Genomic DNA, 9,908 nt, shown 5'->3' on the forward strand with positions numbered 1-9,908 from the left:
ACATGCATGCTTGATCATTTTTGGTCCCATTTCAGAAGTTTTTTGGGTGTTTTGGGTCATATTATATCTCTGTCCAATGGTGGTTTGTTGGCCCTTAGCATGCATTTTTTACTTGCTTTGTAATTCTCCATCTTGCCTAGAAGTGTGCTATATGTTTAGCCTAGCATATCCTCTTGTTTTGGCTTTGCTTTGTGAGGTTCTTGGCCATATTTTGTCTTGAATAAGGTCTGTTGGCCACTGATTTGGACTTGTTTAGCATGCTTGATATAGTTGCTTTGCATTTTGGCTTGTAAGCCTTCGTTGTATGGGTCACCAACATGCTTAGCATAAGCTTGTTATTATCATTCGGCATCATTTAATACCATGTTTCAGTCCATATAATGTGATCTTACATTATCATTTGCGTCTCATTCATTGCCTTGAAGTGTTGTAGTCTTGCGCCTTAAAGGGTGGTCATTGTATATGCTACCATGCTTAAGCATTTAGGCTGCCATATCAGTGGGTTTTGAGGGCCCTTATGCATGCTAGAATTCTGTTTTGCATTGAAAATTCATGCCATGTTTGCTTGGGATAAGTATTGAGTGATGCTCCCTTTTGGTGGCCTTGAATGCCCTTGTTTTGGACTCATTCCTTGGCATGTTTTGACCATGATCTATGCATGCTTTAGTCTTGTTTTGGAGTCTCTTGGGACTGTTTTAGGTCATTTTGGTCCTTTAAGGTTTGGTTGACATAGCTTTGGTTTGACCCCCTTTATTGGCTTCAAGTGTTGGTCTTTGTTGCATGCCTTGCTTGCATGTTTTGTTTGATTTGGCATTATCCTCTATTCATTTTTAGAGCTTAGCATACTGGTTTAATGCCCTTTTATATCGCCTTTAAATATGCTTAGAGTTGTCCCTTTTCATGCTTAGGTGATGGACCTTGATGTGTGCATGCTTGCATGCATCATTTGTGCTCTTGTACATCATTTTGGCCACTGTTTATGGCAAGGTCGAGGTCTGCCATTTATGGTTTAAGTCCACCATTGCATGCTTATCATATGCTTGTTGCTTATTTGGTTCTTTACATGTTGTCCCATGCTAGCCTTATGGCATATTGGTCCATGTTTGCATCATATTTGCATCTCATATGATTAGCATTTTGCATACTTAATATGATAGATTGCATCACATTTGACATGTTTTGCATCTTAGTATCATGTTACATTTTGAGCCATGTTTGTATAACATGCATAGCATTGCTTGGTTTGGGGTGTCGAACCAAGTGTGAGGGGTGAGGGGTGTTTGTACTTCAAGTGACAAAACACATCTCAACCCTCGGTCACCGGGGCCCTTGACTTTGGCATGATAGGATCTTGGTCCTCATTTGTGTGTTGCATGCATTGTTACATTGAATTGCAACCTTGGCTCCTTAGGCTATCATGCATCAAATGCACGATTGATAGCCCGAGGGTTAAGGGTCATACTCCCTTGAGTCCGTTACGTGATTGGGAGGGTAACCATGCATACAGTTGCTTGAAATTCCATGCCATACACTGTCTGTCCTTGTTGCTGTCAAAAACCAGATTTTGCAGGAACTTTCTGCCGACCGGCAGTGTTCAGTGTCGACCGGCAATCCTTCCTAGGCCGATAGCTTCATCAGCAGCCGTATTTTCAATGGTCGGTGGACATTTCCTCCAGCCGATGGTGTTCCACAGTGTTCAGAGGACCTGTCCCAGAACTTTGGCAATTTTCAGAGAAGCAGGGCAGTGCAAACAGAGGCGGCAGTGGTATGGTACGGACTTTCCGGGGGAGACGGGTTCGAGCATGCATCATTCGCGCATCCCGAGGTGGGGGCTGTGGCCACCTTTCTTTTTTGCATTCATTCTGTTAATTAATTAGAGATTCTGTAATAATTAATGTATTATTTATTCGGACTGTAATATTTTATTTGGACCCTCCGAGTGAGGGCAATTATGTAATAAGTGTGCGTGAGTGTGTGTATGTCTTCCAACCCCATGTCTTTCTTCCCTTTTATTTACCCGCTTATGATGGTTAGTAGTAGGTCATATTTAAATTAGCATACCTTATGTTATGCATGCGTGCATCAATACATTTGTCTTGCATGCACCGGGCTCGGCGCATCATTCTAACTGCATTTGTATTTCAAATTCAAATTGAATATGTGATAGTTGTAGCATTTCGCATGTCATTGTGTATTAGCCGAGCCTATCTTAGTCGTATCTTGCATGTGTTGCATTAGTCATCTTAACAGGAACTAGGATCACGCATATGATTACTAACTAGTTTTTGTTTTGGCTCGGAGTACTCGGTAAGCATTTATGCTTTAGCATACCGCATGTGTGTGAGTGTTGCCATGATAGCATGATTACCATGTGGCTAGATGCTTATGTGATAAACTGTTTGAATGCCTGTGGGTGAAGGTTGGATTGTCTGAGTTGGAAAAACTCGTTGAAATCCGTATTTTAGCCTACTTGCGAGTACCAAATTCCAAAGTATTTTTTTCAAGACAAGCGGATATGCAATGCTTATTTCCAAATTAGGCAATCTAGTCTATACTTGTGTGCCGTGCGCATGACATAGTAATTCTAGGCTAATAACTGGAATAAGAACACATAAAGTTTTAAAAAACGGATATCACGGTTAGTAGAGGCCGATCTTCGGATCGGGCGAGAGGGGGTGCTCATAGTTGACCTTCCCCAATCGTACCCAAGTTCCCGAGCCGAGGCAACTTTGGTGATGATGGACACGTGGCCTTTGGCACCGAGTCAGGGTTTCCTAAATTCCCCCAAAATAAAATATTTAGGTGGCGACTCTGTATCTAGCAAAGCAGTCCATGTTTGGCACTTCTTTTTCTAAAAAAATCTGTTTTCTCAAAATGATTTGCCAGATTTGGACTCTTTGGTTCAGATTAAGAACCGTGACACAAAATCGAGTCCGAGCTGTAGCGCGGGGTCCCTCGCGGATGTGCTACAATGAGGTGGGTGGAGTTTATGGAGGATTACGATTTTAAATTGCATTATCATCCGGGGAAGGCCAATGTAGCAGTTGATGCATTGTGTAGGAAATCCGTGAGCAGAATAACGAGTATTGCTACCTGGGAATGGGAGATGTTGGGCACCATCGGTGAGTTTGACTTACACCTTGGCGAGTCCATTGAGTTGGCCACTTTATTTACTGCAATTGCACAACCTACCTTAGTTAGCCGACTTATAGAGGCACAATAGTATGATCACGAAGTAGAGACTATCTGTAGACCACCTGGAACTCCGCTCTACGCGCGGGGGCGCGAATCATTTTTCATAGCTACTACAGTTCGGACTCATGTCACGGTTCTGAATCTAATCGCACAAAATGCAATGTAAGACTGATAAATCACCAAAGAGTCCAAATCCGGCAAATCGTTTTGGAAAATCGACTTTAATCAAAAAGCGCCAAACATGGACTGCTTTGCCATATTTCAGAGTCGCCACCTAAATATTTTGTTTTGGGGAAATTTAGGAAACCCTGACTCGTGCCTAAGGCCCCGTGTCTGTCATCACCAAAGTTGCCTCGGCTTGGGAACTTAGGTACGAGAGGGGAAGGTCATGTAATGAGCACCCCTGCTTGCCCGATCAAAAGATCGGCCTTTACTAACATGATATGTTGTTTTTGAAAACACATGTGTTCTTATTCCGGTTTATTAGCTAGCTTACTGTGTGATGCGCACATCATACAAGTATAGACTAGATCGCCTAAATTGGAACAAAACATTTCATGTTTGTTTGCTTGAAAATGGTTTGAAGGTGCTACTCGCAAGTAGGCTAAGACGTGAATTTTGCCACCCTCAAGTGGGCTTAGAAAGCATGGTGATTTTCCGTTTCAAGTGGGCTTAAAACTTGCATTTTGATGAATTGTTCCAATTCAAGCAATCCAACCTCCATCCATAGGCATTCGTGCAGTTAAACACATAAGCAGTTAGCCTTATGGCAAGCATGCTATCATGGCGACACTTACACACATGCAAGGATGCTAAAGCATAAACACTCACAGTGTACTCCGAGCCAAAACAGAAGCTAGTTAGTAATCATGCATGATCTTAGCTATGTTAAGATGCCTAATGCAATACATGCAAAAATGCAACTAAAATAGGCTCAGCTATTCTAAGATGTCATGCGAATGCAACTAGATAACATGTATTCAAATAGGAATTGAAATACAATGCAGTTTGTATGATGCGCCAAGCCTGGTGTATGCAAGACGAATGAATGAATGCAAACATGCTAGCATAAGGATGCTAATTGAAATATGCCCTAAAACTAACCATCGAAAGCTGATAAGTAAAAGGGAGAAAGAAATGGGGGTTGGAAGACATGCATCACACATGCGTACACTTATTATAACAGTTGTGCCCTCTCGACGGAGGGTCCGAATAATAAGTTAACTAGCTAATCTAAGCTAATTAAACTAATTATTACAAAATGAAGCTAATTAACTAATCCTAGTTAACTAGTTAGGTATTACAACACAAATTGATAGCTAAGTGCATTAACTACTTAAGTGTAGAACCAAATAGCTAACTAAGCAAAGAAGTTAAGTAAAGCAGTAAACAGATGAGGTCCTTAGGGCGAGAAGTGCATGCATGCTCGGTCGCCTTGTTCGGAAATCCATCACGATGCCCCAACTTGCCTCTGTTTGCAGTTGTTCTCAGGACACTGCACAAAGCTCCAGATAGCTTCTACCCTATCATGGGAACCTCCAGAAGCATGGCCGACCACTTATTGGTGTTGCCAACCACTTGCCGACCACTTACCTTTGTGGCAGACCAGAAAAAGTGGTCGGCCAGCCACTTTTACTGGCCTGCCGACCAGAAAATTCTGCACTTCTCCAGTTTGCTGCAACAAAGAACAAGAAGGGGCATGGCAATGTATTTGTAAGATATGTGTGCACAACCATCCTCCCTATCATTTCATGAGCTTAAGGGAGTGCGGTTCTCGACTCTTGGGCCACCAATCGGGCATCGCGATGCACGATGGCCGAGAAACCAAGATTGCATGAGTCAATGTGAATGAATGCACAAATAACACATAAGAGCCTTAACCTCTATCATGCATGATCAAGAGGGTTGGCGACCGAGAAATGAGGCACCCTTCATCACTCCAAGTATGAAACATCCCTCGTTTCTTGTGTTTGGATTAACACCCTATCCAAACACAATGCAATGCAAGGCATGCAAACAATGCTAATGCAACATGAGCATACAAACACAATGCAATGCAACATGATCATGCAAAGAACAATGCAATGTAACAACATGCAAACAACATGCGAACACAATGCAATGCAACAACATGCAAACAACATGCTATATGGACTTAAACCGAATATGAACAGACCTCAATCATGCCCAAAACAATGGCCAAAATGCCATGAAAAGATGGTATGAAAGGCAAGATGATGCATGCACATGCAATGGCCCATCAACTAAGCATACAAGCATAACTTTCAAACATGACCAAGAAGTGATAAACATGAAAGTGTGATAACACTATATGCTCTGAAATAATGTGTGAAATGATGTCAAATCAATCAAACAACACAAGTATAGCATGCAAGAGGGTCTAAGGCACAAGGCCACCAAGAGGGGCTACACAAGAGGCATGCAACACATGGGACAAATGACTGAACCAGCCATGGATAGAGCTCAAATACATCAAAACAAAGACCAAAACATGCTGAGATGGGAGCTCAAAGGTCTAGGCATGCATGCATACAAGTTAGGCCACAAACAAGACAATAATGCACAACCCTTAAAGGCACCCAAAGAGTGAAAGAAGTGAGAATATGGCAATTCTATATGCTCTGAAATAACATGGTAGATGATGCCAAATCATGTACATGTCACAAATGAAGCATGCTATGGTGCTCAAAACTCAAAGCTAGCAAGGCCAATTGCACTACAACTATACAATACATGAACCATATAGCCAAGGCAACCTAAAACAGTCCTAGAGCATGTCAAAGTGATGCTAAAACATGTATGGACTAGAGCTAATACATGCTAGCATGAAAGGCATGAAGCATGAAGTATGCAAGGCCAATAAGGAGGAGTACACTACACCTACCTAAACCAAGCATGAGATGACTTTACCAACAAAAATCAGAGTTATGGCATGTCAAATTAACACAAAAAATGGGCTAATACCAAGTCAACACATGCTAGAATAACAAGCTCACTCATTAGGCATGCAAGGCTAGTAAAGAGGACTTACACTACAAGTGTAAGAAGCAAACGAGGGATGCTCTAACCAACCAAAAATAAAGTTGTATCATGGCAAAACAACACCAAAAACACACTGAAATGGCAGCTCAAAAGCTTAGGCAAGATAGCATACACAATGGCTTATTTTTAAAGCAAGAAGGATCAGCCCTCTAAAGCATTGAAAGAGTGAAAGATGTGAAGACATGGCAGTGAAACATGCTTTGAAATCACATACTAAATGATGTCAAATTATGCAAATAGCCCAAGCGATGCATGCTAGTGACTTAGAAACTCAAGGCTAGTGAGCTAGAATGCACTATGGCTATACGAAGCAAGGCATTCATGACCAAAACAACATAAAAATAAGCTCAAGCATGGTAAAACATGAACAAAAGCTTCTTCAAGTAGAGCCAAAAGCATGCTAGAATGATGGTACAAAGCATGATGTATGTTAGGCTAGTGAATGGAAATGCACTATAAGTGCAAGGTGCATACAAGATGATATCAAACCAACCTAAAACAGAGCTAAGGCATGCTAAAACAACACCAAAAACATGCTGAGATAGAGCCAAAATGGGCTAGCAAGACATGCTAAAACATGAGGCCAACAAGGAAAGCAACCAAGATACAAGGAGAGGGGAACCCTCTCCTATTTGGGACCTCAAAACACACTTTCCATCACTAAAATTCCTATGAGTTTCAGTGGTGAGAAGGCCAAAAAGAGGTGGTCCCAATAGCTTAAAATGATAGCACAAAACAAGGCCAAACAAGGCACAAGAGGGGGGTAAAGTACCCCCAACACCAACAAAGCCTTAAACAAACATTTCAAACACTTAAAATCAGAGCTTTTTGCAGTAGAAAGTTAGGCCTAAATAAGCATGAAAATAGGGCCAAAGACTTAAACCAAAACAAAGCTTTAAGAGGTTAGAAACTCACCCTTGTAGAATAACTTCAAAGCTGCAACTCCAGCAGCTTTTCTGAGCTCAAACCAAATCAAAAACACCAAAACCAGCTTCTAGGTGCCACAGCTCCAAGAGTATGGTGTTTCAATATGTGTTTGTGTGCAAAAGTGTGAAGAAATGGCACTTTCAAGCACAAATATGAGACAAAGAGGGAAAGATAGAGATAGAAGTGTATGTATAGCTCCAAGCAACTTTTTCTGAACTTGAGACAAGAGGGAGGAGGTTCCCTCTTATAGAAAAACAAGAATCAAGCTTCTTGAACAAGCTAAGAGCTTGAACCAATCCATCCATACACGTGTATGGAGGATGCAATCTGTGCACTCTAGCTGGCACAGCTGGCATCCACAACATCTGCAGAAAGTGAAAGAAAGCTGCCGACCAGTTGAAGTGGTCGGCCAGCTACTTCCACTGGTCGGCTGACCACTTAAAGTGGTCTGCAAGAAGACCAAGTGTAACAAGCCCGCGGGGGGACCTCGTTACAGCTCGGACTCGACTTTCGCAGTCACGGTTCTAAGTTTGAACCAAAAAGTCCAAATCCGGCAAATCATTTTAGGAAAACTGATTTTTTGACAGAAGTGCCAAACATGGACTGCTTTGCCAGATACAGAGTCGCCACCTAAATATTTTACTTTGGGAAATTTAGGAAACCCTGACTCGGTGCCGAAAGGCCACGTGTCCGTCATCACCAAAGTTGCCTCGGCTCGGGAACTTGGGTACGATTGGGGAAGGTCACTTCGTGAGCACCCCCGCTCGCCCGGTCATAGATCGGCCTCTACTAACCATGATATCAATTTTTGAAAACATTGCGAATTCTTATTCCGGTTTATTAGCCTAGGTTACTATGTGATGCTCACAGCATACAAGTATAGACTGGATCGCCTGAATTAGAACAAAACATTTCATGTCGCTTTTTGAAAATGGTTTGCTACCCGCAGGTAGGCTTAAAACTTTTGATGATTTATTCCAATTCAGATAACCCAACCTTCACCCACAGGCATTCAGGCAGTTATATCAGATAAGCACATAGCCTCATGGTAAACATGCTATTCATGGCAGCACTCACACGCATGCAAGGATGCTAAAGCATAAAAACTTACCGAGTACTCCAAGCCAAAATAGAAACTACATTAGAAATCATGCATGATCCTAAGTATACAGAAATGCCTAATGCAACGCATGCAGAATGCAACTATAGTAGGCTCGGCTATTCTAAGATGGTATATGAAATGCTACAACTACCATGTATTCAATTTGGAATTGAAAGTACGATGCAGTTAGTATGGTGCGCCGAGCCCGGTGCATGTAATACAGATGAATGATGCAAACATGCTGTCATACTGTATGCTAATTTAAACATGCCCTAATCTAACCATCGAAAGCGGATAAATAAAAGGGAGAAAGACGTGGGGTTGGAAGACATACATCACACTCACCCACACTTATTACAGTTGTGCCCTCGCAGAGAGGGTCCGAATAAATATACAGTCCAAATATTACAGTCCCGAATGAAAGAATATTACAGTCCAAAATATTACAAAATCCTAATTAATTAATGAATTAACTAAGAAAGCAAATAAAACTGGCGTGCAAGCCAGGGACTGCCTTGCTTCTGATGGATGATGCATGTCCGGATTGTCTTGCGCGGAAATCCACCGGAATGCCCCAATTAGCCTCTGTTTACACTTGTTCTTGAAATGCGTGCCAATTCTCAAAAAGTTGCTGATTCCTGATTTTGCTGCAACAGAGAGCAGGAAAGGGGCATAGCAATGTATTTGCACAAATATATGCATGTCTCGATCCTCGTGCCACCAATCACGCATACCGAGGCATGATGGTCGAGGAGTCGAAATGCACAACTCAATATAGGATGAATGCACATGAAACTACAGCTGAAACCTAACTCCATCATGGATAATCCGGAGTGTCGGTGACTGGGGAATTGAGACACATTCCGTTACTCGGAGTACGAAATGTACCTCGTTTCCCGTGCCCGGGATAACTCCTATTCCGGACACGATGCAATATGCATGATATGCATGAAATGCAACTAAGATATAATCCTAACATACAGAATGCTATGGAAATGAGATGCCTCGAAATGCGTGCACACGGGCACGCGAACCGAGAAAATGACGGAATGCTGAAAATGAGATGCCTCGAAGTACGTGCACACGGGCACGCAAACCGAGGCGGTGATAGATACAATGAAAATGAGATGCCTCGAAGTACGTGCACACGGACACGCAAACCGAGGCGATGACAGATACAATGAAAATGAGATGCCTCGAAGTGCGTGCACACGGGCACGCAAACCGAGGCGATGCTAAAATGACATGGAAATGACAAATGGGCTTATACCAACATGAGTGAGCCTCAGCCACACTCACATCGGATGCCGTCGGATAAAAATGGAGTGCCTCGAAATGCGTGCACACGGGCACGCAAACCGAGGCGATGACGAAATGCAATGCAACATGGCAAAAATGATGTGCAAGCATACTAACAGAATTTCAGCAACAAAATATGGGGAAAAACAGTCCCGAAATGTAGCGAAATGATACCAAATGCATGAAATTGTCCCGAAATGCAACATTAGACACCCGAAATGGCCTATAGCCATGCCAAACATGCACAATATGGGCATGCAATGCAAAGACAGAAGCTAGACAGTCCCAAAAGATGCACTTTCACAGTTATAAACATGGCCAA

This window comes from Camellia sinensis, chromosome 13 (assembly GCF_055761805.1).
Source record: "Camellia sinensis isolate YWXY chromosome 13, ASM5576180v1, whole genome shotgun sequence".
In the NCBI taxonomy this organism is placed as follows: Eukaryota; Viridiplantae; Streptophyta; class Magnoliopsida; order Ericales; family Theaceae; genus Camellia; species Camellia sinensis.